We start from the raw sequence: 27,455 nt of genomic DNA on the forward strand, positions 1-27,455 counted from the left end.
ACTGACTTTTTGAATTAGTAAATTTTAACAATCATATGTGAAGTGGTTTAAAATGGTTATCTAAAAAACCACACTACAGTATTGAGTCTTCAAACTGCATTTTCGGTTAAGTGCTCTGTGTCTCTTTCACTTCACTTACATGCAGATGTGCTTATTTTTGAGTTTTAAATCAATTAAATTGGATTATACACGGTTAAACACTTCCGAGGCTTTCATCAAATTGGCCTCTGTAGCTGCATTGCCTGACCAGTAGATGCAAGTCAGTCCTTAGAGAGATAAATCCACAGCAGCAGAAACACCACATCTGTATTCCTACTGAGGGTGAAAAGCTGACTGTAATAATAATTTGAAGCTTTACAAATTAAACTGTAAGCCCCAGCAAAATATGCCAGTAAACAAAGCATATTTAAAGGTCCCTTAAAACCCTGATTTAACGTAATGCTGCTGAAACAATGATAATTATGAATAATGTATGCAGACCTGTCACATCACAGCATATAAGGGACTGTCAAGCTCTTCCCCAAAACAGGCTACCATGTTCACAAGGTTAAATATGAAAGATTATTTAGTATATACAGACATTTTGAATAATTTATAGGAACATTTGTATTAAAATGAATTAAACTGATTATATTTTATACATTATTTTTGCCTTTGTCTAAAATGTATGGTTGCCCTGTTAACTGCAATCTTTTTTCAGGTTGCAGAACCATTGAATTCAATTTCACATTCAGCGTTCATATTCAGAGACATCAGCTGCATTCTGACTTACTTCTGCCATCTACTGGTTTGTTAAGTATTTTCAGGTAAAGAATTCTGAACATCGTTTGCATTGTGCTTTTAAAAGTATTTTTTTTTAGTTGAATTATTCATATAAAAATATGTTCCATTTTCTATGCAGAGCTCACCAACAAAGTAATTAATGCTGTTTTATGTAGTTGTTTTATTCTTATTTTCCTATGTAGTCCTCAGTTCTTTCATTAAATTAATCTTACATTTTTCAGTAGATATTGTTTAATTACTTTCTCATTTTGATTAATACTATGAATTTTTAATATATTTGTTCACAACATCAATCCATTTTATGAGCTTTCTAAGGCTGACTCCAAATTCTGGCTCTGAACTCTTGACACCACACTCATAGCAGTTTGAGTTCCACATTACCTTCTGGGGGGTGTAGTCTTGAGAACATGGGGATGCCATGCAAACTCCACACAATCAACAGCCAAATTAGGATGCAGTCCCTGGCACTGAAAGGCAACCACATTAAGTGCCATGCTACTCCTTAATGATTTGTTTAATGGTTCCTGAAAAAGACAAAGTGGTAAAATCATTGCTTCCAGTAATACATTTATATTATTTATAATATTTTATTATTTAAATTTATATTTACTTGTAGGATTAGAATGCTACAAAACAAAAAGAACAACTTGTTACAGATAAGTTAATTGTCATCTTCATCCAGGAACACAAGCTATATTTGCAGGATTCAAATGGCCTACTGTTACCATACCTTTCTTATGACCACAGTTATAGGAATACATTTGAACATTTACTCATCAGAGAAGTACACTTGCAATAAAATTAAAATAATTTAGAATAAGGTATATTCAACTGTTTGGTAGATTTATGAATAGAAACTTAACCTGGCACTATTCACATCCTAATGCTATAACTGTATTCCTTTAGACAAAAATTATTCCTTCATTCAACTGAAGTACTCCGAGAAATATACCAGTAGAAATGTGTGTTTCGGATGTTGAATTATAAAAATGAAGGTGTTTCATTTCTGTTAATTCCAGCCTTTTTCATTTGACTATTTTGGCTTTTACTGCATCATTACACTTACAGTTGTAGTAAGCTGCTCTGCTGGCAAGGGACTGCAATGGACAAAAGTGCCAGCTGGATAATGCAAGACTGTTCTGCTAAAATTAGCAGAACTAATTGGAACTGAGAACCAGAAGATGAAATGTAAGTCAGGAAACATGCTAAATTTTTAGAACAGGAAATCAAGTCAATATTATGTCCGGCCGAACCAAAACTCTACATTGTAGTCAAAGTAACAAAAGCATGAAACACCAGAAAAACTAATGTTGCAAAACAGAGTGCTAAGTGTCACAGAGATTATCCATCAAACTCAGATATACAGTACTGCACAACACTAATACTGTTGGACTGCTGATCTCAAATGTTGCAAACTCCAATCCTATTCCCTATTACCATAATGTTGCCGTAACAACAAGCATCACAAATTAGTTGAGCACACAAAAATAAAATGAAGTCAGAAAAAGAAGTAAATAAATTCAAATAATATTAAAACACAAAAAACCCCAGAAAATTTACATCAGAATTGCACACAAAAAAACAAAACACAAATAATGTTTAGAAATATCCGTACAAAAACAAGGAGATGTGTCCAGCAAGGGTCTTACAAAGACAGAGAACAACTCCATACTTTAAGTGGGAGCCATGGAGGAAATCTCCAGGATTTGCCCGTAAAGAGGGCAGCCATAGAGGTTTTGGAGGATGATGGTGAAACCGTTTAGGTAATACTAGGCTGACCCGCCTTTTAAGGTGACTGACTTTTAAGTTGAGCTCTTGTTAAGGCAATTCAATATGTAGATCAATTTGATATTTTATACAAACTCATTAATTTGGTTATATTGCATTTGAGCGGTATTACTTTAATACTCGTTTCTGTTATTTTTGTGATGAAATTTTAACTTTTATTCTATATTGAGGTCGCCCTTTTGAACCCCCCTGATATTTACTACACGGTGAGGCATTTGTACTACATCAACATTAATTATTTCCAGAGACATAATTTTGTCTATTTTTCCAGTGCATCGCGCACAAAAAGCAAAGGAACGATGGGAGCACCAGAACTCTGCTCACATCATGTCGCTTCGTACCGCAAGCTGCAAGTAGTAAGTCTGTGATAAGCGGAATACCGCTACGCTTTCCACTCACGGGACGGAAGGACAATCCCGACCGCTTTTATATAGTAAGAAAGAAGAAGAAGATATCGCACAGTCTGGAGTAGAAAATCATCTTTTACCTGGAAAAACGAAACTACAAATCCCATCGTGCATTGCAAAATGGACGGGGCGTGTGTAAAACTTCGCGCCTGCATAGCACTCATGGGATGGAAAGACAATCCCGACCGCTTTTATATAGAAGGATAAGTGAAAAAGTTATCTGTTTAACGGGCTGGCCTTTCAAAAAAGAAAAGACACTGGGGAGATTTAAAAAGAAAGTGAAGGCAGAATGGCTGACAAACAAAACAAAGAGCTGTTTAGAAAACTTCAACTTGATATAGCTAAATTTAAATGTTCTCATTCAATTAAGTAGTCTACAAGTCCTAAAACTGATACTGTGTTTATTTATAAATACATACATTTCAGACGAGTGGCATGGTGGCGCAGTGGTAGTGCTGCTGCCTCGCAGTTAGGAGACCTGGGTTCACTTACCGGGTCCGCCCTGTGTGGAGTTTGCATTTTCTCCTCATGTCTGCCTGGGTTTCCTCCGGGCGCTCTGGTTTCCTCCCACAGTCCAATGACATGGATTGATGATTCTAAATTGGCCCTAGTGGGTGTGTTTGTGTGTGTGTCCCGTGGTGGGTTGGCACCCTGCCCAGGATTGGTTCCTGCCTTGTGCTCTGGGATTGGCTCCAGCAGACCCCTGTGAACCTGTGTTTGGATTCATTGGGTTGGAAAATGGATGGATGTATTTCAGAAACTGTATGCTATAATGAAAATTTTAGAAAGTGGAATCGACTGGCAGTAGGGCTCTGACTACTTTTGTTTTATTAATGTTAAAATTTGGATTTTGTATTGTTATATTTTGTATTCTTTATAATGTGATGACATAATATTACATTTTTTTTGTCAAAACTTAAAACTTCAGATTTTTCAACAGTCAATTCAAACTATATGTGTGCTTTCTGCACAAAGCTCACATGTGCATTTTACAAATGTTGAATGACTGAGCACCTAAAACAATAAAGAAGAAATGCATAAAATTAGGAAAGAAAGCTCTGTAAACCAATGACAATTATTAAGATGTTGTCAGGACAGAGTGCTGCCAACAGAAAATACATTTGTGATGTGATTTAAAGTATGTACACTCTTAAAAATAATGGCTCTTTAATGGCACTGTAGGGTTCTTTACTGGATTGTGTGGTTCCCAATAGAGCCAATGCTTGACAACGAACCATTTCATATTGGGAAGTGTTATTTGCATATGAAGTTAGTTCTTTGTGCATTGAAAAACTTCAAAATACAGGTGGAATCCCATTGTAACGAAATTTATAGGTACATAAAATATTTTGTTATAATGGAAATTTCATTATAATGAATATGGGGAAAATACACATATTGTTGTGACTGGGATCACCAGCGATTCGCCATCTCTAACTGCAGCGTTGCAAGGGCAACTCTGTAGCTGCTCTGCAGTGTCTGGGAAACAGTGAATCAAGGGCAAAGCATTTGGTTTTCCTCTGCAGGATCAGGCTTACCGTGTAACATGCTTGTCACATGATGTTTAGAACATTTAACACCAGGATTTGACCTGCTCTTCCTCACACTCTTCTGGGGTCTCATGCATAACGTCGTGCGTAGAATTCAAACTAAAACATGGTGTAAGGAAAATAGCAGAAATGTGCCTACACACAAAAAATCCAGATGCACAAATTTGTGCATTTGCCAACTTCAACATTCTTCTGTTCCATAAATCACGGTGAGCGTGAAAAGTAACATGCACGTGCCTACTGCCCCACCCAGACTCCTCCCAGAATTACGCCTCTTTGAATATGCAAATCAATATAAATAGCCCTTAAGCTCAGCTTTCTGTGAAAATGCAATGGCAAAAGCACAGAGGAAGACAGAAGAATTTTAGCGAATACCAAGTGGGGGCAAGGAAAAACATACTATTTGTTGGTTTAAACAGTGGTATAAACAACAAAAGGACGTTGATCAAGTGACATAGAGTGTCCGAGAAACTCGAAAGCTCAAGTTCACAAAGTCACACACTGCCCGAAATAAAAAAGAAGTTGTCAGATATCAAAGTCGCTGTGAAAAGGCGAGTTGTAGCCCACCGTCTGAGTGTCATATGAAAGCTTATTAGGGACACAGTGAGAAAAAAGCTCGATATGTCAACTTTAATCTTGAAATTTCCACTTTAATCATGTAGTTTATTTTGTCACTAAAGTATAACATCATAAACTTTATCTTTAAATTGTTTAATTTACTAGTTTCTCAAATACCATCGAAACTATAGTAGAACATTAAATGCTTTGTTTTGTATGTGTTCTTCTATGTGGTCTATGTGTGTGAATCACTACGTGCTTCTTAAACGGGCTCTCTTTCTCCGACTGGACACAGAATCCATTACATTTGTGATATTACAGCTCTCTGAATAATAGTTTGGCCATTCCGTGGACCATTATATTGTTACAGGTTAATTACAATCAGATGCCTTAAACTAATAAACAATATGTGGTTAATTTCAGTGTATATAATAAAGCCGTGTCAGGGATGGGATTGAAAAAAGAAAGGGAAACCAAACTGGAACAAAAGCACTGCTTTGACGCTGGGTGCAACCGAGCGGGGAACTTGTGTATGCCAAGCATTTAGCTAGTGTGAAAATGTGAGTGGCTTTACACCAAATTTAGGTTTAATACATTTCAATTTGAGCGTGGAAACAGGCTAACTCAAAATTTTTGTACGTATGCACCATTTATACATGAGGCCCCTGGTCTGCCACAGTGGTAATTCCAAGCCATTGATGTTCTTCTGATCTGAAGATGGGAGCCAAAGCAGGACAACTGCCCCCATTTCATTCCTCCTATCTTGTGTCCTTGACTAGTATAGTAATACAGTAGCTCCTGTTTTGAATGAAGTCTTGAGTCTGTACCTGCCTTCTCTATACAGTAATGAAGTATTTGTATTTTTCTTGTAAACCTGGACTCACCTTTATGTCCCTTTTGCAACTCTCTAACCTACCCTTGACAATACCTGTAAAAACAGTGCTTCTTAAACTGCAAAAATTATTTTATTTAGATGTTAGATGTAACTTTTGTCTTCAGCGTAAAGTGATGCCGCTTCTCACTGTTTTCTGTTCATTCCAAAGAAAACTTTGAGAAGCACTATGAAACTCGAACAGTACAGTATCCACACATGACACAAATACCTATGCGGACCCTCTGTAGAGCACTAACACAAAATTTGGCTATGCATATGATGACGCTCCTATACTCTCTCCAAGACTGTCCGAGACTGGAAATTTCACAACAGACTGTCACTTTCTTTTGGCTTAATGATAGAAGCAGCTTATTGAAAGGTTCATGAGACTCTGCAAAAATCTAGGAGTAGTAATAAGTATTTTTGCATCGCATTATTATCTTCAGTGTCCTTTTTTGGTCAAAAAAAGTTTGTTATACTGGAATTTGCAATTTGTTAAAACAAACTCTGTTAAACATGATGTTGTATGAATGCTTATATGGGTCAACCAAAAGTGCTGTATATGTTATTCTGAAAATGACGTCACTTCGGTATTTGCTATAATGTGACTTGACGTGCATATAGAAAAAGTAATATTTAATATATGACAGGCTACCTAACAGGACACGTAAAGATTATGAAAACCTGGACTTAGCCCATGTTACTGTGCATATGCAACAAGAGTTATTTTAAAATCAAGACCCATTGGTATTTCATAGATCTGTTACCATCTGTTCATTGCTATTTACTGTATGGAGCCTTTTACAGATCTAAATCAATAAGGTTCTTTCTGGAACCTTTATGTGGATGGGTCTTTTGGGAACCAAAAATAATTTCTCTATGGCATCGCTCTGAAGAACCATTCTGACATCTTTATTTTTAAGAGTGCCCATACAGGACTTTCCATAGTCTATGATCATGAAAAAAAAGGTAGCCCTGGATTAACCATTAAGCAAAATTTACACTTTTTAGGGCATGAAGGGAAAGGGGGCACCACAAAGTTTAAAGAAAATGATTGGAAGAAAACTTTAAGTTGGCACTGCACAATTCATTTTATATTAATCAGAACACATTCGATTCAGTTTCCCCGCTTTCTTTAAATGAGTGTGCCTTTTCATACAATACTTTCCTCAAAAATAGGGACACAGCTTCTCAAGGACTCAGCACTTTGGAAGCAGTGTGAAAATGTGTCCTACCATCTAAATTCTTCTTGAGTTTGTTATATATTAATCCTATATATGAATACATTTAATGTGTTTATGTACCTGTATAATAGGACTATCAGGTTGTGTTTAAATTCACTTCTTAATTTTGCATTACTACTATTTAAGGTTGTTATGTACTCTTAAGTTTTCAAATAAATATGCAACTTTTTTTTTCTTAATACAACAGAACCACAATTTAATATTTTAATGCTTTCCTTTTTTTCCACATTTTACAATTTTAAGTGGTGAGTTGTTTTTTACCTAATCCATCATTTAACAATGTCACATTGACTAATTTTAGGTGGTTACTTTCCAAATGAAGGTTCTCTTATAAAGTATGTATAAAGAAAATTGTGCAGTTTGTAAGACAAAGTACATATTTCACTGTAGTGATGTTAATTGAAATAAATAATTACAATTATAATATCTATTTCAATAATCGTCTTATTAATTTTATCGTAATCATACACCACTTCTTTAAGAATAAATAAAGTTATACTAGAAGTAGGAAAAATAAGCATTATTTTTACATCTTTTATTCCATGTATGTTGAAATCCTATATATGTACAAGTTTAGAAAACAATAAAATGGAAAATGTTTTGTTCTATACAAATAATGATATTTCTTAGAATATCTTTTTAACAAATGGTCCACTATTGATTTCAGTAGACCAGTTTGCTCTCAAGATCCCTTAATTTCAGTAGTGTGATACATTCTTTTGTAGGCTGGATTATAGGACTTGTTTTGTTAATCTCTTCTGAGGTATTCTGTTTTTATAAAATTAAAAATTATAAATTTTTTCTTCATGTTCACAAGGATGTTTTAAAAAGAATTATTAAAGTCTAGTTAGGCTTGCTTGTTTTTGTTCAATTAGGAACCAAAGGAACTAGGAAGAATAGATCTTTGAACACTATGTTTTTATTGTCAATCTTATGTAATTTTTTTAACTGTAGTACAGTACACATTTTCATTTTTCTGTGTCATAAAACATGCAAAATATGTTTATTTATTTCTTGTTCAGTTCTTATTTTATTATTATTTTTAAAAATATTTTGGGATTGATAAATATGGACCATATGAAAAGAAGCTTTACAGTAAAATCATCCACACTTAAACTGTGAAATTGGGCCAACAGAAGCACCTAAACTGGATTCAGTCTGAAAAGTGTTTGAACATATGCTGTATATGAGAAATTGATATCTCTAAACTTGTGAACAAATAGAGGTCCGATGATTAACAGAGTACTATACTAGCTTTTAATGTGTTTTTTTTTTTTTACTTCTTTTCCTTTTGTCCAGCCTAGTTTGGACTGCTGTCCATCCTCTCATGGTCACTTGAGCTTCAGTTTATCTTTGCTATTGTATAATCTCAGAGGATGGTGGTAAGGGGAGTGAGCACATCACATGTAGGTAAAAGTTGTAAAAGTTATTGCAAAAAAAAAAAAAGTAGTGTTTGTCACCCCCATTTCTTTGCGTCCACATCATTGTAGAAAGGACATCCACTGTGTATTTCTCTCTCTGCAAAGATCTTGGTCGCCTAATCTCATACCTTCTGCTTTTAAGATTAGCACTAGGCAATTTTAGTATATCCATTTCCATAATCCACCCCCAGGGAGGGAGCAGAACATTTACTGGAGTAAAAGAAAACTACAAGTCAAAATGGCAATAATGCATAAGGCAAAACTGCGGGAACCTTTAACACAATTGTATATCCTGCTTGTTTTCACTAAATAAATTAATGGCACAGGAATCTGCCAAATCCTGGTTAATTTATTTCTTTATTAAAATTACCCATGATGCAAAATAACTTGTCTATTTTTTTCTCACTCCAGAAAACGTACTGCATTCTATCTCATGTAATGTGATGTGGATGACTTCACACAATACCTTTCAGTTTTATGCTGAATTCCTCCTAAATTAAAATGTACTTTCGACCTTCTCTATATTTATTAAAAAGTGAACAGAATAAAGAAACAAGTAATGAAAATAAAAATTTTTTCAAAGTAACACATGTTCCTGGGTCTTATGATGAGACAGAGAGAGATGGTGTGCCTAGAAGTCAAGGCCCAACAATGGCAGTGGCGCTGTAACACATTATGCAATATTAGATGGGTCAATAGTAATCTCTGTTGATGAATTGACTGCCCAAGAAGGGCAGTGTGCAGGGGAACCAAATTGACCAGGGGGTTACATAACCAACTTTAGAGTGTACTGGAAGCTTAGGTCACAGTGATTTCAGGGATTACAAGAAGGCATTGTGGCTTGATGTGACCGTACAGGTCAGTTCCATGCTCCCTGTAGCTTTCGGGAAACTCTTGAACCCACTACCACTGATAACATACCTGAGGGATGAGCCTAGCAGATGATGTGACATCAAACAAAGCAAGGGGTAGTGCTCCAGTGCTTTTATTAAAGCAATTCAACAAAAAGTGTCCTGTAAGTGCAGTGTTCAAAACGTTCAATAAATAAATAATCCATAAAGACAAGGTGAAGGTTAAAAACAAACAAATATTCCAATAAAATCAGAGGTTAAAAGCAGAGATGATCCATAAAACTTTGAGCCCTAAAAACTGTCCTTTTAACCCTGGCGCCTCCTCCCCTTATCCCGTTTGGAACTCGCAGGAGGAGTCGGAGGGTCAGAGATGCCAACCAACAGGTGAAGTCAACCTTCATAACCTGGGTCCATTCCCTGCCGCCCATCTGTGGGCAACCTGTCAAGCCACGCACGCCTCTCCTGCTTCTCACAATCGACACTTGTGGGAGACACCACCAGGTGGTGTGGCAATCACTCAGTAGGAGTGCCCTTTCTTCAGCTTCAGACTCCTGTAGCCATGAAGCTCATTCCCAACCACCTGTCACTTGCTCCTTGTAACACAAGTGCTCTCACTCTGTCTTTACATCTCTGTATTCTTTCCATGTGACCTCTGTATCTTGCTCATCTTCCTCTCTTACTGGCCAGGCAAATTTTCCCCCTTTTTTTCTCTCCCTTCTTACTGTGCTGGCTCCCTTTTTATCTGCCTCCATTGGTGCAGCAGCTCGATCGTGAACTGCAGAAAGCCAATGAAGCAACTGAGACAGACAGCACCATCATGTGCAGGTGCGTCTCATATCAATTAACTCACCAACCTTCCGGATTTGCGTGAGCATACACACCCACGTAGATCGAGCCGGCTGATTAATTATTTATTTAATAAAAACTGGCTATGTTTTTCTGAGCCCCGGACCCACTATGCCACACTTGGAATCCCGGGACTTTACTGAGCTATTCCCATCTGATTTTGGAAATTCTACTTTACATAAACTCTTTACCACAAAGTGCCTTTTGAGTCTAAGCTCAGGTAGCATCATAGGGTTTGACTTGTCTCTGGAAACAAGAATATGTGTCTAAGGACAGCATGCTAAAATCCTGGTAGTGGATAGATGCAAAATCCAATACTAAAAAAGGCTATACCCACAGAGGTTATTTCTCCAAGCCGTGCATATAAACGTTTGGGTAGAACCAAAAACATAACTAAGGCAACATTTTCAAGGTTAGCAAAATTAACAGTAATGTTTCAAAATAGATACCTTGGATTAGTGTTGTGGTCTACGATATATATGTGTTCTGCTGTGGCATGTTTGACACTTACAATCAGACAGTAATTTTAACTTAGTTTAGTTATTTGTTTAGACAAGCATTCATAATTGGAATGCTATGTCACCTTGTCATCTCCTGTGTCTCCTTGTTATCAGCAGAAAATAAGACCTGGCCTAATGGGAGTTATCTTCAACTCCATTTAACTAAGTATGATGCCACACTGTTTAGCTCGAATCCACAATCTAGAATTCATCTTTTCAATGATGTAGCTGCTAATTCCTTCAACCTCACTTGTACTCTGACTGTACTGTATATAGTCGTAGAGTTGGTGGCAATAAATAGATCATTTTTACCACTGGTCCAATGATGACAATGTCATAGTATTAGTTTTACAAAATGTTTTTTGTTTGTTTGTTTTTGCAACAGTGGCTTATCTGAGTAGCTTGCTCAGCTGCCTTATCCAGTATCAAAATGAGTTCTCCTTTTCCTCACTTACCTTATTTCTCACTCTTTCTCTATTCAGTTTTTGTCCTAAACTCTTCTTCTGACCCTGAATTTAAGAGTTCATCATTCATGGGTTACACACTCTGTAACTGTCTTTTCTTGTAAAGTCCTGAAGCAGTTTTACAGACAAAGGGAAGAGCCTTGATAAGCCACAGAGAAACCAGGCTGGATCTTTGAAAGAAACAAAGAAGTATGATGAGTCCTCTCTCTACTTTCCCACTCTGTCCAGCCTGTTGTGACATGGTGCCATCAGTCTATCGGGAGGTTGTGCAAAATCTTTCCACACTATATAGAGTTTCAGGCAACTGTCCCCTAACATTTCAAGTGAACACTAGTACCCTCAAGGCTGTAACCATCTCTTTCTCTTTTGGAATATTGAAACACATGTTACTGAGGTCTAACCCTTTGCCATCCTAGTGGTACTCTTGGCACCCTTATGGCTGCCAGAAACTCACCTAATACACCAATTATAAATGCATGAGCATTTCTTGTTCACTTTTACTTTCAGAACACCACTCTGAAAAAGTTCATTTCTCACCATATGATTTCTAAAAGCACTGTATCACTTGCATCATTTACACTACATCACATCATGTCAAGCTAATCAAGATCCTTTAAAAATTCAAAATAACAAGGATATGGAAAAAGGTAACTAAAGAAAATCTCTGAAGTCCTGGAAATGTTGTTGTCCCTACCATTATTTTCATGTGAGCTACAGGTTTTTAAATTTAGATCTGCATTACCGAAAGTAAACTGTCTTTTCTATTTATTGGAGTGGAGTGTTCAGATTTAGACACCAGTTATGCATTGTTTTTTCCTGTTATGTTAAAGCTAAACTCTGCTGTTCATGTCACTAACTAAGTCTGCACTGTACTGACAGCCTGGTCATTCCACATCAAATCATCCAGCATTAAAAATAATGTCCCCTTGGCAGTTGCTTGAAAACAAAAATGCATTTTTCATAAAAAAAATGAGTAAAATTTTATCATTTTCATCATACTGTACATTTGACAGGCATAATGTTCAATGTTAAACAATATCTGAACTATACTAAGTTTATGTGACTTCACGATTTGTTTAACTACTATTGAAATGATTATGGAGGATACAACATAATATAGTTATTAACAAAAATACTTAGAAATTACCATCTTATTTACATGCTAATGCTGTAAGTACTTCAATATATTTGGAAAATATAGCAAAAAATTTTTTTTTTTTTACGCAGGCAACCCATTTTTACCATCTTGTCTCTTCATAAAATGCCATGTTAAAATCTATGTTTCATGTATCAACATCACACCCTTGGGACATGTGTGGGCAGTAGTAGCAAGTGAAAGAAATTTCCTTTAAGCTCAACAGATATATATTTAAAGCAACAATGCATCTAAAATGAGGAGTTTGGCTTTCGGAACAATGATCGGATTTTGGATTTGAAGTGATTTGTTACCCTAACATAAGATTTATACTCAATGAATAACAAGTATTTAGGATACAAATATGCAATAAATATAAAATGAGCAGTGATATACTTCAAATTCTTCTCAAGTCTGTGTTTTCTTTCATATGTTTTTGCTTCAATATATGGAAGAATTATTTTTAAAACTAATGAATCTTAGGTGTTTCACTCAACAATCAATGTGTAGTACTGCCAAGTGGCAGAAGCATTTATGTTGTTGCTCATTCAAGAGGCAAAATCCTGCTTGTTTACTGCCAGATGATTTAACACACTTTGTAAGACGCACATTTTTCAAGAGTGTAGATTATTCAATTCATTTCAGTTTATCCTTACTAAGCACAATTTTACTTATGAACCCTGCAATCAAAAGTTATTTAGATCATCAGACTTGTTACGTTAAACCTCCACCTGCAAGATGCAATGGCTGACATTATTACGCCGGTATGCTCACCACACATTAGCTATTAGGTGGTAAAGGGGCGACACAGATACCTAATTAGAGACTGGGGATCATTAGGGGGTCAGAATGCACATGGATGTGATGGGCAATTCAGCCAGAACTTTGGGTTTAAGCCTACTCTTTTTGAAAGATGCCCAGGGATCTTCGATGACCATGGTTTTATGTCTCTCTTGAAGAATGGCACCATATTTACAGAACAGTGCTCCTGTCCCTGTCACTGGGACATTGAGATCCACACACAGACCACTCCAATGCCTCTTTCAGCAGCTACTCAAGCTTTTCTTAGATGGTCTCCTATCCAAGTACTTGCTGTGCCTGAACTTGCTTAGCTCCAAGAGAATGACCTATTTCGAAGCAAAGTACCCAGTATTAGGCAGATATACTTACTTACTTAAAAAGTGACATGTTTATTAGCATTATTAGCTTTGGATAGGAAGTATATCTTGGCAACTTGTCCATGTATTCAGAACTATCGAAAACATTGGCATCATAATGGTTATATTGCTCTTCAAAATAGGAGCAAATTCAGGGTTATTCAGCAGTTGTGCGTACTGTGAGAATAAATAGTCTGGAACAAAATGTCCAAACACATTAATCATATAAACACTGATTACACAAAAAATGGAGGCAACTTGACTATTACATAAGAAAATAAAGTTCCTGCATTTTTTTTTTCTTTTCAGTAAAAAATATTTATCTGGTTTCACCATAACAACTCGAGCTGTGGGTTTATGGTCACCCCTCTTCTTGTGGGGCTTTTGCAATATTTTGGGACTTTTCTATTTTTTTTAAGTCACCTTTCCTTTTTTGAGGCCTTCTGGGCAAGGACCAGCAACTAGCTGCAGTAAGGTGGATTGGGGTGGGCTTCTTCTAGTAGGAAGGTGAACATTCTGACCTACCTTTTGTGGGGTAACTTGCAGGCCTCACACCATTTTTATTTGTTGTTGAATCAAAGTCTTCAGTGTCAGATACTGTTTCCAGTGACCCTCCTGTTCCAAGATTTATTGCTAAATTGTTTGAACCCTCCACCGTAAGCTATACAGCTATTTTGATTGAATCTACTACTACTACTGTTTTGAATAAGGAGCTATCAGTTCCAGTATATGTGGACTTTCCTTCTAAACGTTCAACACCTATGCCTGCTTTTGCTAGCATCATTTTCCTCCATGTCCTATTGCAACCTCACTTTTTTTCAGCCACCCACCCCTACCAAGCTGGCTGTTGCTCTAGCACTATTGCCTCAATATTTTCCTTATGTGTCTGTTCCTGAGGAAAAAGGGCCTATTAAGGTCTGGGGGTTTAGTTTTGCTTTTGATTAAATACCCTATATCTGAAGATTTTGTCTCTGTTGCACTGCTTGGGTCTACTATTCTTTCTTTATGTCTTCTGACCATTGCATCCTGGAAGGTGAAGAAGGTGGTTCCATGCTCTTGCTTATTTCATTATCAGAGTGCTTCAAACTGAGTGACATGTGAATGCCTATACCCTGCTAAATGAGAGTCTCAAGAATGCTTCCCTTCCTGAGTGCCTGGAGAAGGTTTTGCCACTAAGAAGCACCAGAATGCCGGTGATACTACTGTTCCCTGTGGTTCAAAAGGTGAGTTTTCGCACATTATTCTCACCCTTAATGTTACTTTTTCAGAACAGCAGTTGTATTAATCGTGACACCATGATACAGTATGTTCTGCCTACAAAGGTAGACATTGCAGTAATTTAAAAGTACAGGACCAAAAGATGAAACATAAACAAAAAAAGGCAAGGTTCATGACCAAAAAGCCTAATATTCAAAATGTTAAAACCCTTATTTGGATTCAAGTAGATTTTGAATAAGCATCTAAAGCCAGGAAGTCTAACAACAAAGAAAGTATAAGACATTTAGGAAAGCTAGGAAGTGCACAACATCAACCTCCACACTCTTGACCCAGCAACACCACATGCCTCACACCTCTGACTGATCCTACACAGTGACAACATAGAAAGGGCAAGCAAATTATCATAAAATGGCAGTGCTCATCAAAAAACAAAATAGTGTTGTGAGAGAACATGATTCATTGTTAGCAATGTTAAAGTTAAAGGAATGAAATATAAATAATAAATATGAATTCCTTATGCTTCAAAACAGTAAATTTATACTTTTTTATTTTAAACTCAAGGAAAATACTGGAAACTATCATTGATTACAACATGATGAGAGAAATTTTTTTGTGGTCAGATAAGACCAAAATAAAATGCTTTTTTGGCGAAGTTCAAAATGATATGTGTGGCGTAAAGAAATTATTGCCCACATCTAAAATACGCCATACCTACAGCGGAGTAAGGTGGTCAGATTATGCTATGCTAACGGACTCCGCTAAGGAAAAGACAGCGTTCAGCACCCCTAGTGGTCACTGGCAGTATTGTGTCCTCCCATTTGGATTACATGGGGCACCTGTGACCTTCTAACGTCTGTTGGATAAAGTAATCCATCCTCATAAATCATATAGTGCTGCCTACTTGGATGACGTTGTTATCTATTCCAACACCTGGGAGGAACACATACAGCAGGTTGGAGCCCAATTGCAGACGCTGGCAAAAGCTAGGCTTCATATCAACCTGAAAAAGTGTTACTTTGGGTTGGTCGAGGCCAGATATTTAGGCTATCTAGTGGGCCGGGGTATGGTGAGACCACAGAGTTCTAAAATAGATGCCATTGTGAATTGGCGCCGTCCAATAACCAAGGGGCAAGTTCAGGCCTTTCTCGGCTTAGCGGGTTACTATCGCCGGTTTGAACCCCGGTTTTCAGAGAGAGCTACGCCCTTGACAAACCTCACAAAGAAGGGTCAAGCTAATCACGTGGTATGGGATGATATATCAGAGGCTGCATTCAGTGACTTGAAACTGGCCCTTACATCAGCTCCTATATTAAAGGCACCAGACTTTTCTTTACCTTTCATTCTCCAGACGGACGCTTCGGACACAGGTCTTGGAGCCGTGCTGAGCCAAAGCGTCAATTTAGTTGAACACCCTATTATGTACCTGAACCGGAAACTGTTGGATCGGGAAACTAGGTATGTGGCAGTGGAGCGGGAGGCTTTGGCTATTAAATGGTCGATTACTCAGCTGAGATATTACCTCTTTGGACGTGAATTCACTCTTGTGATGGACCATGCACCCTTGCAGAAGTGGATGGCCTTGCACAAGGAGTCCAATCCGCTGGTCACGAAGTGGTTTTTGGATCTACAGCCGTATAAGTATTCGGTTGTTTATCGCTGGGGTGTTCTGCAAGCCAATGCCGATGCCCTTTCTAGATGCCACGACTTCTCGGATCGGTACGCCCGACCCGACGGGTCTGGGCTGGGGGACATGTCACACACGTGCGAATAGGGGGAAGTTGTGTAGACCAAGTAAAGGTAATTCCATGACAGGCCAGGGGAGGTCGGGGTGCATTAAACCTTCTCCTGCTATGTCTACAGACCAGCCATGGGAAAACCTATCTGAATGAAGAACGTCACTTCTAGTTCCAGCGCCCAGAAGAACGTCACTTCCGGTTCCGGCGCCCAGAAGAACGTCACTTCCAGTTCCGGTGCGTAGAAGAACTTCACTTCCGGTCAAGCTACATCACTTCCAGTTAACATACATCACTTCCTGTCTGACCATTTAAAACCGCCATCTTTTCCAGCCTTCATCAGTTCTATCTTGGACTCTTTACACTCAACTACCCTGTTGAATGAAAAAACAAACCTTTGCAGCTAGGAATATTATATGGGTGACTTCCCCAAACCTTTTTACGTGTGTTGAGTCTCTTCCTTTTTACAAGTGGTATAAACAACAAAAGGAAGTCGATCGAGTGACATAGCGTGTCAGAAAAACTCGAAAGCTCAAGTTTACAAAGTTACAGTGCCCGAAATAAAAAAGAAGTTGCTACATATCAAAGGTGAGTCATAGCCCACCGGCTGAGTGTCATATGAAAGCTTATTAGGGTACAGAGAAAAAAGAAAGGCACACAGTGGGAAAAAAGCACGAAATGTCAACTTTAATCTTGAAATTTCCACTTTAATCACGTAGTTTATTTTGTCATTAAAGTAGAACATCATAAACTTCATCTTAAAATTGTTTAATTTATTAGTTTCTCAAATCCCATCGTAACTAAAGTAGCAAGTTAAATGCTTTGTTTTGTATTTAATCTTCTATGTGTGTGTGTGAATCACTACGTGCTTCTTAAACCAGCTTTCTCTTTCTCCGACAGGACACAGAATCCATTACATTCATGATATTACAGCTCTCTGAATAATTCAAATACTGAGATGTATACTTGATATCATTTTCATGATGATAGGAGTTAAATCATGTTATTAAACATGGGACCACAGTGGTGCAGTGATTGTTCATGTCTCAGATGCTTGCTGCACCATGCGGGACCTTTGATGAAATGCTTTAGTACAGAAGTACTGTCTCTTTCAAACATACTAACCTCCAATTCCTGTCCTTACTTTTATTTCTCCAAGTACCCAATCACCACACAATCAGCTCTGTAATAGACATTAAGCCATCTGTAAGCTTAGAAAGCCGATTCTTCAAAACTTTTAAGGAACATTGAAATATCTTCATAGTACGTGTTTAATTATTCTGTCCATCTATCCTTCCAATGTCACGGCAGTCCCAGTAAGAATACAGCACGAGGCAGGAACAATCCGTGAATGGAGTGCAAGCTAATAGCTAGTGCTGCGGCACCATGTCCTGGCATGTTTAATCATTGACAATATAGATTATTTAAATGAAGTTAAGGTTTTATCTGTATAATATAATAAACATATTTTGCTGCATTTCATCTTAAAAATGATATTGTCATCATATGTAAATACACACTTTATGAAGTGCCTCAGGTTGTGCAATATTGTAATTGTAGTGCAAGTTTACAGTGAGGTAATTCTACTTATGAGTACAGACAGTCCTACAAGGAGCACTTGATTGAATGCGTTTATAGTTCTTGGGATGAAACTCTTTCTGAACCGCGAGGTCCGTACAGGAAAGGCTTTGAAACGTTTGCCTTTTGAGAGCAGTTTAATAGACAGGATGGCTGAGGCAGCATGTGCTTGATGCTGTATAGCCTACTAATAATTCTCTTTCTCGTCTTCTATAGATCTTTGATTCCTCACTCAGATACAGTGATATAAATACTCTGAGTGGTGTAGTGAGAGTAATATGGAAAAAGATGATCCGCAGTGGCAACACCTAATGGGAGCAGCTGAAAGAAGAAGAAGAAGGTGCAGTGAGAGTAACAAAGCTAAAGCAGCTATGGTATTTAGAATAGTTTGACCATTCCGTGGACCATTATATTGTTACTGGTTAATTACAATCAGATGCATTAAACTAATAAACAATATGTGGTTAATTTCAGTGTATTTATAAAGCCGCGTCAGGGATGTTGATCTAAAAAAGAAAGGATAACCACACAGAAACAGTAGCACTGCTTTGACGCTGGGTTCCGCCAGCCTGCAAAACCGAGTGCAGAACTTGTGTACGACAGGGTATGAGGTACCGTGGAAATGTACATGGCTTTGCACCAAGTTTAGGTTTTATACATTGCGATTTGAACGTGGAAACATTTTTACGCAACATTTCTGTGCCGTTTATACATGAGGCACCTGGTCCTTCCCCTCCCCATGTGTCCCGGTAGGGCAAGGTCCCTGGTCACTATATATATATATATATATATATATACACAGTGGAACCTCGGTTCATGAACGTCTCGGTTCACGTACAACTCGGTTCACAACCAAAAAGCTCGCCAAACTTTTGCTTCTGTTCACAACCACACACTCGGTATACGAACAAGCCAGTTTCCCTTGCCTGCCTGAGCTGAGCTGAGAGAGAGAGAGAGAGAGAGAGAGCAAGCGAGCCACGTGCTTGCTGGGGAGGCAGTATGTGCAAGCGAACCATCCTCCACCACCCAGGAACAGGCAGGCTGAGAGAGAAAGAGAGAGAGAGAAAGCGAGCGAGCCGCGTGCCTGCAAGAGCCCTGTTCATTGTTCTCAGTCAGACGTGCATGCGTTACCTGCACTCTCTTTGTGCTCTACAGTATTTCGTGTGCTTTTGCAGTTAACTATGGCTTCTAAGCAAGTGAAGAGTGGTGAGAAGAAAGTTTTGAAGAAAATTGAAATTGAAGTAAAGAAAGAAATTACAAGAGGTGGAAAAACTGTTTACCAGTTTACTCATTTACCAATCTGAGAACCCTCGTGCTTTCAAGCAGCATAATGTAAACAAAGCCAGACTGCCAGTAATGTGGATGGCAAACACAAAGGGTTGGGTCACAAGAACTTTGTTTTTGGAATGGTTGCATGAGGCTTTCACTCCCACCAACTAAACAGCTAAAAGCACCAGAAACCCAAGAAATCACAAGAGAGAAAACACCTGAAGGAAAACACTTCATGCCAGAACTCGACTCATGCAAGGTTAGTTTTCTTGGTGGTTTTTGTATTACGGATTTTTCAAAAGTTAATTTTTCAGTTAAGTAGCGTGAATTGTTGCAATGTTACTTTTCTCTTTTTTCAAATGTTCGCTTTTTTCCACTGTGCTTAAAACTCATGAAAGTGTTTACAGATGGAGTTGTTCATAACATGATTAGTTGCAATGTTACTTTTCTCTTTTTTCAAATGCTCCTTTTTTCCGCTGTGCTTAAAACTCATTTTAAAAAAAGTGTTTACAGCGATCTGGCTGTAAGGCTATTAGCATGAACTCCTGCAATGTTTTTTGGTTGCTTGTGGTTGGTTTTTAACACTAGAATTGCCAGAGCCTACGAAAAAACTCGTAATTCCGTCCCACCTTAAATCGCTTCTTAAATCTCTTCACACCTCTCCGCCAGCGCCCTTTGTCCTCTAAATGTGCTGATAAAGAGAAGCTAGGAGCAGCCGGCTATTCCATCCCCCCACCAATTTAGAACGTGCACGAACTTCTCCCAGCTCATGCCTTGATTGAGTATCTGGGAGTGAAGTGGAGTTTTAGAGTGGAAATAATAGATCGTTATTTGGAACACACGCATTTCATGTCTGTTCCATTTCTACAGTAATCTGTGTCAACACATTGTTAAAACAGAAACGTTTTTTATATTCTAGTAGTAGATGACAAAATGTAGGTATAAACTATATAATGTATGAAGCCTGAAGTCCAAATAGCAAAGAAACATTTTCACAAGAATAACACAATTGCGCTTTTATTGAAAAATATAACTGCAGAAACAAAAAGCCGCCTTAACATGCGAAATTGACAGCCATTTATTGTAATTGTCTCTGTCGTTCAATAGAATCAGTTTCTGCTTGGGAATCAAAAGGTCGCGAGTTTGATCCTTCGTCTCTCCGTTTTGAGAAGTAAACTGCTAAGTCTTACTATTTTAGAATAAAAGCATACATTTGATTTCAGTCTGTAACAGCCGGTGCAATTTATGATCCTTGTAAAGGTTAGCTTTTTTTTTTTAATTCACTTTTCATTCTCTCAGTCGCGTTCAGAATCAATCCATACAACCCCATCTGACACGGCTGTTTTCACTAAAGACGCGCTATACCTCTGCAGTGTACCACGATGCATACTAACGCCCCGGGTTCTGACACACAAACGCTGGTGAAGCTGCCTTCTTCGTATCTCACCGTCACTTGATTTTCTTTTTATTCAGTTTTATTGAGTGTCCTGCCAGTCCCCACATGTTGCTGTATGCCGTTTCTTTTGTACTCCAGGACATGCAGAGGAGAGAATGGTAAAGAGCAGTAACTTCGGCGCTATATGCAATCATCAGACACTCCCCATCTGCCCGTGTCGTTCAAACACAGGAACATATATTGGTGTAAAAGTATAACAAAAGTGCACTTTTATTCAAGTGCACTTTTTCCATCGCATTTTCCTATAAGAAGCAATGTACACACTTCTCTCTATGCTGTGGTTTCTATTACACACCTGAAAGAAAGAGACAATACATGTGAAAATATCCAGCATACAGCAACATGCGGGGACTGGCAGGAACACTCAATAAAACTGAATAAAAAGAAAATCAAGTGACGGTGAGATACGAAGAAGGCAGCTTCGCCAGTGTCTGTGTGTCAGAACCCTTTGGGGGGGTGCGTTAGTATGCATCGTGGTACAATGCAGAGCTATAGCACGTCTGTATTCTGTTTCTTTTGTACTCCAGGGCATGCAGAGGAGAGAATGGTAAAGAGCAGTAACTTCTGCGCTATATGCAATCATCAGACACTCCCCATCTACCCGTTGTTTTGTTATACTTTTGCACCAACTTACTTGTTTGAGCATGCTCAAACGGGCATGCTCAAAAAATACACGTGTAATGACACGAAAAGTGCACGCAGACACTTCATTTCGCAAACAAAACAAGTGCACTTTTATTCAAGACTACCTGTATAACCGAAGAAAAAAGAAAGCAAGTTACAGTAGGAGATTGATACGACAGCTTGCATGGTGCAATGCTAAGAAGTGCTAATTTTCATTCTGTGCTATATAAAATCATCACATTCAAATATTAACAGTTCCCACACACCCAAGGACCGTCCTTCCTATATTTACGACACGTGTACTTGTTGCAGTGCACACAACTCTCTGTGCTATGGTTCATATTACACTGAATGAGCACCTGACACTGTACTTTCTTCCCTGGGGGAAGGTCCCGCATCAGAGAATTTCCAGTTCCTGCATAAATTCACACCCAACCTGACGCTGTTCGTTTTCAAATAATATTGCATTAGTGCGATTATATTTTCACATATATTGTCTCTTTCTTTCAGGTGTGTAATAGAAACCACAGCATAGAGAGAAGTGTGTACATTGCTTCTTACAGGAAAATGCGATGGAAAAAGTGCACTTTTTGTTATACTTACACCAATATATGTTCCTGTGTTTGAACGACACGGGCAGATGGGGAGTGTCTGATGATTGCATATAGCGCCGAAGTTACTGCTCTTTACCATTCTCTCCTCTGCATGTCCTGGAGTACAAAAGAAACAGCATACAGCAACATGTGGGGACTGGCAGGAACACCTAATAAAACTGAATAAAAAGAAAATCAAGTGACGGTGAGATATGAAGAAGGCAGCTTCACCAGAGTTTGTGTGTCAGAACCCGGTCGGTGGGTCGGGGATCGGGAGGGATGTGGGTGGGGGGCGTTAGTATGCATCATGGTACACTGCAGAGGTATAGCGCGTCTTTAGTGAAAACAGCCGTGTCAGATGGGGTTGTATGGATTGATTCTGAACGCGACTGAGAGAATGAAAAGTGAATTAAAAAAAAAGCTAACCTTTACGAGGATCATAAATTGCACCGGCTGTTACAGACTGAAATCAAATGTATGTTTTTATTCTAAAATAGTAAGACTAAGAGCAGTTTACTTCTCAAAACGGAGAGGCGCAGGATCGTACTCGCAACCTTTTGATTTCCAAGCGGAAACTGATTCTATTGAACCACGGAGGCAGTTACAATAAATGGCTGTCAATGTCGCATGTTAAGGCGGCTTTTAGTTTCTGCAGTTATATTTTTGAATAAAAGTGCAATTGTGTTATTCTTGTGAAAATGTTTCTTTGCTATTTGGACTTCAGGCTTCATACATTATATAGTTTATGCCTACATTTTGTCATCTACTACTAGAATATAAAAAACGTTCTTAAACGAATTATGGTCGTGAACTGAGGTTCCACTGTATATATATATATATATACATACAGTATATATATGTATATATACAGTATATATATATATACAGTATATATATATATACATGGAGTCATAACATAAGGGTTAACTAAATGTAATTTAAAGGTTGAAGTGCATGAGGTCTTTGTCTTGTCTTAGAGAAACTACCAACGTAATTTTCCACAGTTAGAATAAGGTGAATGAGTAACACACAACCCTCCAGAAAGCAGAGATAGAATGATGGAAAAGCTCTTACTCCCTTCCTATGAAATGGTTCTAAGATCAATGGGAGAATCTGATAAAAAAAACCCTTCTTAACAAAGCAGTATCTAGAATAATGGGAGAATCAATTAGAAAATACTGGTGGTGTTAGTTTATTGGAGGAGGTAATAACGTTCTGCATATTAATAGTCAGATGACATGATGTATTAGATAAGGTAATGACAATTAGAAAAAGTGTAAAAGCAGATTAATTGTTTAATTGGTTGCTCACTCCATTGACTGAGACATCTGTGGATGACTGTACAAAAAAAAAAAACGTTCTGCATGTTCTGCACTTGCATCTGGTCTCTGTGGCTGCCTTCTTTGAAGATAGAGGAAAGTATTTTTTCTCTGACACTTTTCATCAGCACGGACTGGGAATCTGGTTAAAATAAAAGGAAAAATTAATGTTGGAAAATACAAACAAATTCTGCAAGAGGACCTGTTTTAGTCTGGTAAATGCTGAAATGTTAGTAAATATTCATCTGTCAGGGAAGCCATTGAAGCAAAACACATAACCAAAATAACCCCAAGAACAAAAAATGTAATATCCAAGAATGATCCAGTCCAGGACCTGATCTCAATCCAATTGAGAATCTGTGGCATTATTTGAAAACTGAGGTGCACAAACATCATCCTTTTATCCTGACAAGCCTGCAGCAAATCTGCCTGAAAGAGCAAAAAATCACTCCTGAACTATGTGCAAAGATTTGATATACTTACATAAAAAGAGTTAACCCTGTAATTTCTGTAAAAGGTAGCTCTACAAAATTTTAAAGTGTGATTACTTATGCAAACAGGATATTTCAATTTTCTTTGTTTTCCATATGTTCTCAAACATAAAACAATGTTACATTAAAAAAATAGTTATGAGTTTTGATGCCTTGTACAGAAAATTACTAATTGCAAATTACTATGAATAGTGGAAGTATAAATGGTGGCCCTAATAGGCTTAATCTTGTAGTTCAATAGCAGAGACCAAAGTTAGATGCCAAGTCAAATGTAAGTAAAGGGTGAGAAATGGAAAAAAGGATGCAACATCACTAAACAAGGTCACCTTCCTCCTCACAGTTTCTGATTCTCAAGGAGAATGAGGCAGTTCATTTGATAAAGCCAATTTTAATGTCATAAATGCTGGTGTATTTAAATGCACTAACAAATGTATCTAAGGGGAGAGTTACAGAGAATTGCATTCAAGTCCACAGATGGCAATGTATATATAACTAATTTGAGAGACCACATTATCTCTACCAGATGTTCCAGGAACAGCTTTCCTATGTTGAGTGGTTATATCACTGTTGAAGGTAAACTATTGATTACCCATTTCATTTTTATGTGCCCATTTTTATATATTTTTTTGTATCAGTAAAGGTGTCAAATGCACATACATCACTTCTATTGAGATCACTTTGCACATAAGTGTATCATGCTGTATACAGATGTGGAAAAGGCAATCTGTAACTCATACCTGCAGCTACGACATTTGTTAAATGGACTGGAGTGTCATTTATCACATAAAAGCCATACCTATTTAACAAAACCCATCATATCCAAAAGCTATTGCCCTCCATCTACTTCTTTTTCAAAGATAAGACTTTAATAAATTTTCTTTTTTGACATTTGGATATATCATCCAGACTGGATAAAAAGTTACCATTAAATAATATGTAATAATTACATTACTATAGATGGAAAAATGTTCTGACTACAGCAAAGAATAATTTACAAAATCTGGTTGCAGAATACAATGTGAAACTTTACCTGAACCAATATCTAGTGGGAATGACACAAGCTGTTTTTTAGCAATTTGAAGGGAAAAGTGCTATGCTACAATCTGAATTACAAAACTAATTTAGATAATACACACTGAATATTTGCTGGAATGCTGAAAGCAATATTTTAGATGTAAAAATTAAATTATATATAAGACTAGAAACCAAAATATTTTTAATGGTAAATTTATAATTCCAAATTAATAGGAAATACTGTACATAAAATAAACAATAAAGAAGAGCAAAGATGGCCCTTAAATATAGTTTTGCATTTTCTATTTTTCTTTAACCACAAGGAGGTGACATTTCTGCTTAAGTACAATATAATGATTGTGAAGATTTGCTGAATTATGCTACAGTACCCATTAACTATAAAGACTTGGAATATTAGAATAATTGTAACGAGAACAGTCTATTCACCTCATCATAGCCTGTCAATCTCTATTCACCTCCAAAAAAAGAGTTTTGAAGGTTCCCAAACTATCAGGTAAGTTATTCCATATATATTTCCCTGTGTTAAAAATAATAATAATAATGTTTGTGTTGAACTTCTTAATTAGTTTCTAACTGTGTCACTGTTTATTCATAAAATTCAATTTAAAGTAAGAGCTGCAATCCTCTTTACACTTTACAGGTATATATTCACTCTTTCTATCCCTATAGAGCAACAATAATGACAATTATTAATTTGGTGCATGTCAATGCATGTACTAATTCACAGAATGTTGTTTTGTTTTGGAAGTTTTAGGAAATACTGTCTGCAAATAATGGGTTGGCACGGTGGCTATTGCTGATGCCTGACAGTTAGGTTCGCTTCCCAGGTCCTCCCTGCATTGAGTTTGCATGTTCTCCCTGTGTCTGCGTTGGTTTCCTCCAGGTACTCCAGTTTCCTCCCAAAGACATGCAGGTTAGGTGCATTGGCGATTCTAAGTTGTGCTTGGTGTGTGTACCCTGTGGTGGGCTGGCACCCTGCCTGGGGTTTGTTGGCTGGGATTAGCTCCAGGCGACCCTGTAGTTAGGATATAGCAGGTTGGATAATGGATGTCTGGAAATAATTATATAAAATTTAAATATTTTGCAAAGCATTCACCCAATTTTGTATGACAATTAAATTTGATATTTGGTGCATCCAGCTTCCCTTTGAAATTCAACATTGACTATGTGGAACTAGTGCACTGGAATACTTCTCATTTCTAAGACAGTATTCAAAACAGACAGCAAACAAAGTCGAACAAGGAACAGTGCAAAACAAGTCAGTGCAACCATCATGAAGCAACACAATAGTCCAAATAAAAACCACACAGTAAACAATAATACCGTTAATTAAAAATAAAGCAGTAAATATAATATAGTAGTACATTAAATAGAAATAGTTGACAGCAACACCTAATTGGTGCCACACCTAGCCAAGATGGGGTCTGATCTTCTTCTTGGGTTGCCCAAAGCCCGCAGCCCTGCATCCACTACTTTAGTATTTCATATAACAGCTTTAATTTGAACTATAAATAGATAAACAAATAATAAAAAACAAAGGAGCACACAACACAAACTTAACTTTAACTTTTAATGTGAAATAAAATATTTAAAATATTCAAAATTTGAAAGTTGATGTAAAGGGGTTTCTTCAGTCTTTTTGATGCATCTCACAACAGCACACGTCCACATTTTCTAAAGGCAAAGTCTTCTATAAGGTCATAACATAACAGCTTCTGTGAAAGGTTTGAGTTGATGCTGATGATAGCCAAGCTGCTTATACATTCTTATGTCATGGATGACCTCAAGTATGTCTTGATGAGTTTACATTTTGAAAAACTCTTGCAATCTGGAGGGCAAATCATTGTTCTGGACTGCAATGGTATTTAATGGCACAGTATAGAATTTGATTTGTTTACTTTACAAATGAAAGCCTAATTAATAATAATAACAATGATCATAATAATGGTCCAGGGTATCAGTGTGCTGTTACTATTTGTTTCTTGATATGGCCAACTGTATCACCACTAGTAATACTATAAATATTAATAAAGATAATAATATAAAATACAACAACTAGTAATACTAATAATAATATATTAAATGCTACTATGACTACCAATAATAATAATAATAAAGCAAAAACTTCTAATACTGAATGTACTTAATACACTTACATAGTGTAGTAAATATAGGGTCAAAAATAAGCTGAATATTTAGAACATGTAAATATATCACCTACACTTATGAATGTATCTAAATCTCATTTTGTCCTTCCAATGACCGCAGACAGCAATGAGACATTAAATAAATCTACCAATAAAATTAATAATTAAAGTTAATTTGATCTAATTGCTCTTTCAGAATGTCAAAACTGTGTGGTGCTTTTCCACAATTCAGTCAATAACTAACTAGTGAGTAAAAGAGACTGTGTTTGTTGGTGAAATTTACAAACATGTCAATGCAACAACTCTCAGAGCACTTACTATTTCGACTAACGTTAGCAGTCTTTAACGATGTGTAGAGGTCTAGAGGTCTATACGGTGGTAATAAATAATCCTCAGCCATATATCAAATAGGCA

This window comes from Polypterus senegalus, chromosome 5, assembly GCF_016835505.1.
Source record: "Polypterus senegalus isolate Bchr_013 chromosome 5, ASM1683550v1, whole genome shotgun sequence".
Lineage (NCBI taxonomy): Eukaryota > Metazoa > Chordata > Cladistia > Polypteriformes > Polypteridae > Polypterus > Polypterus senegalus.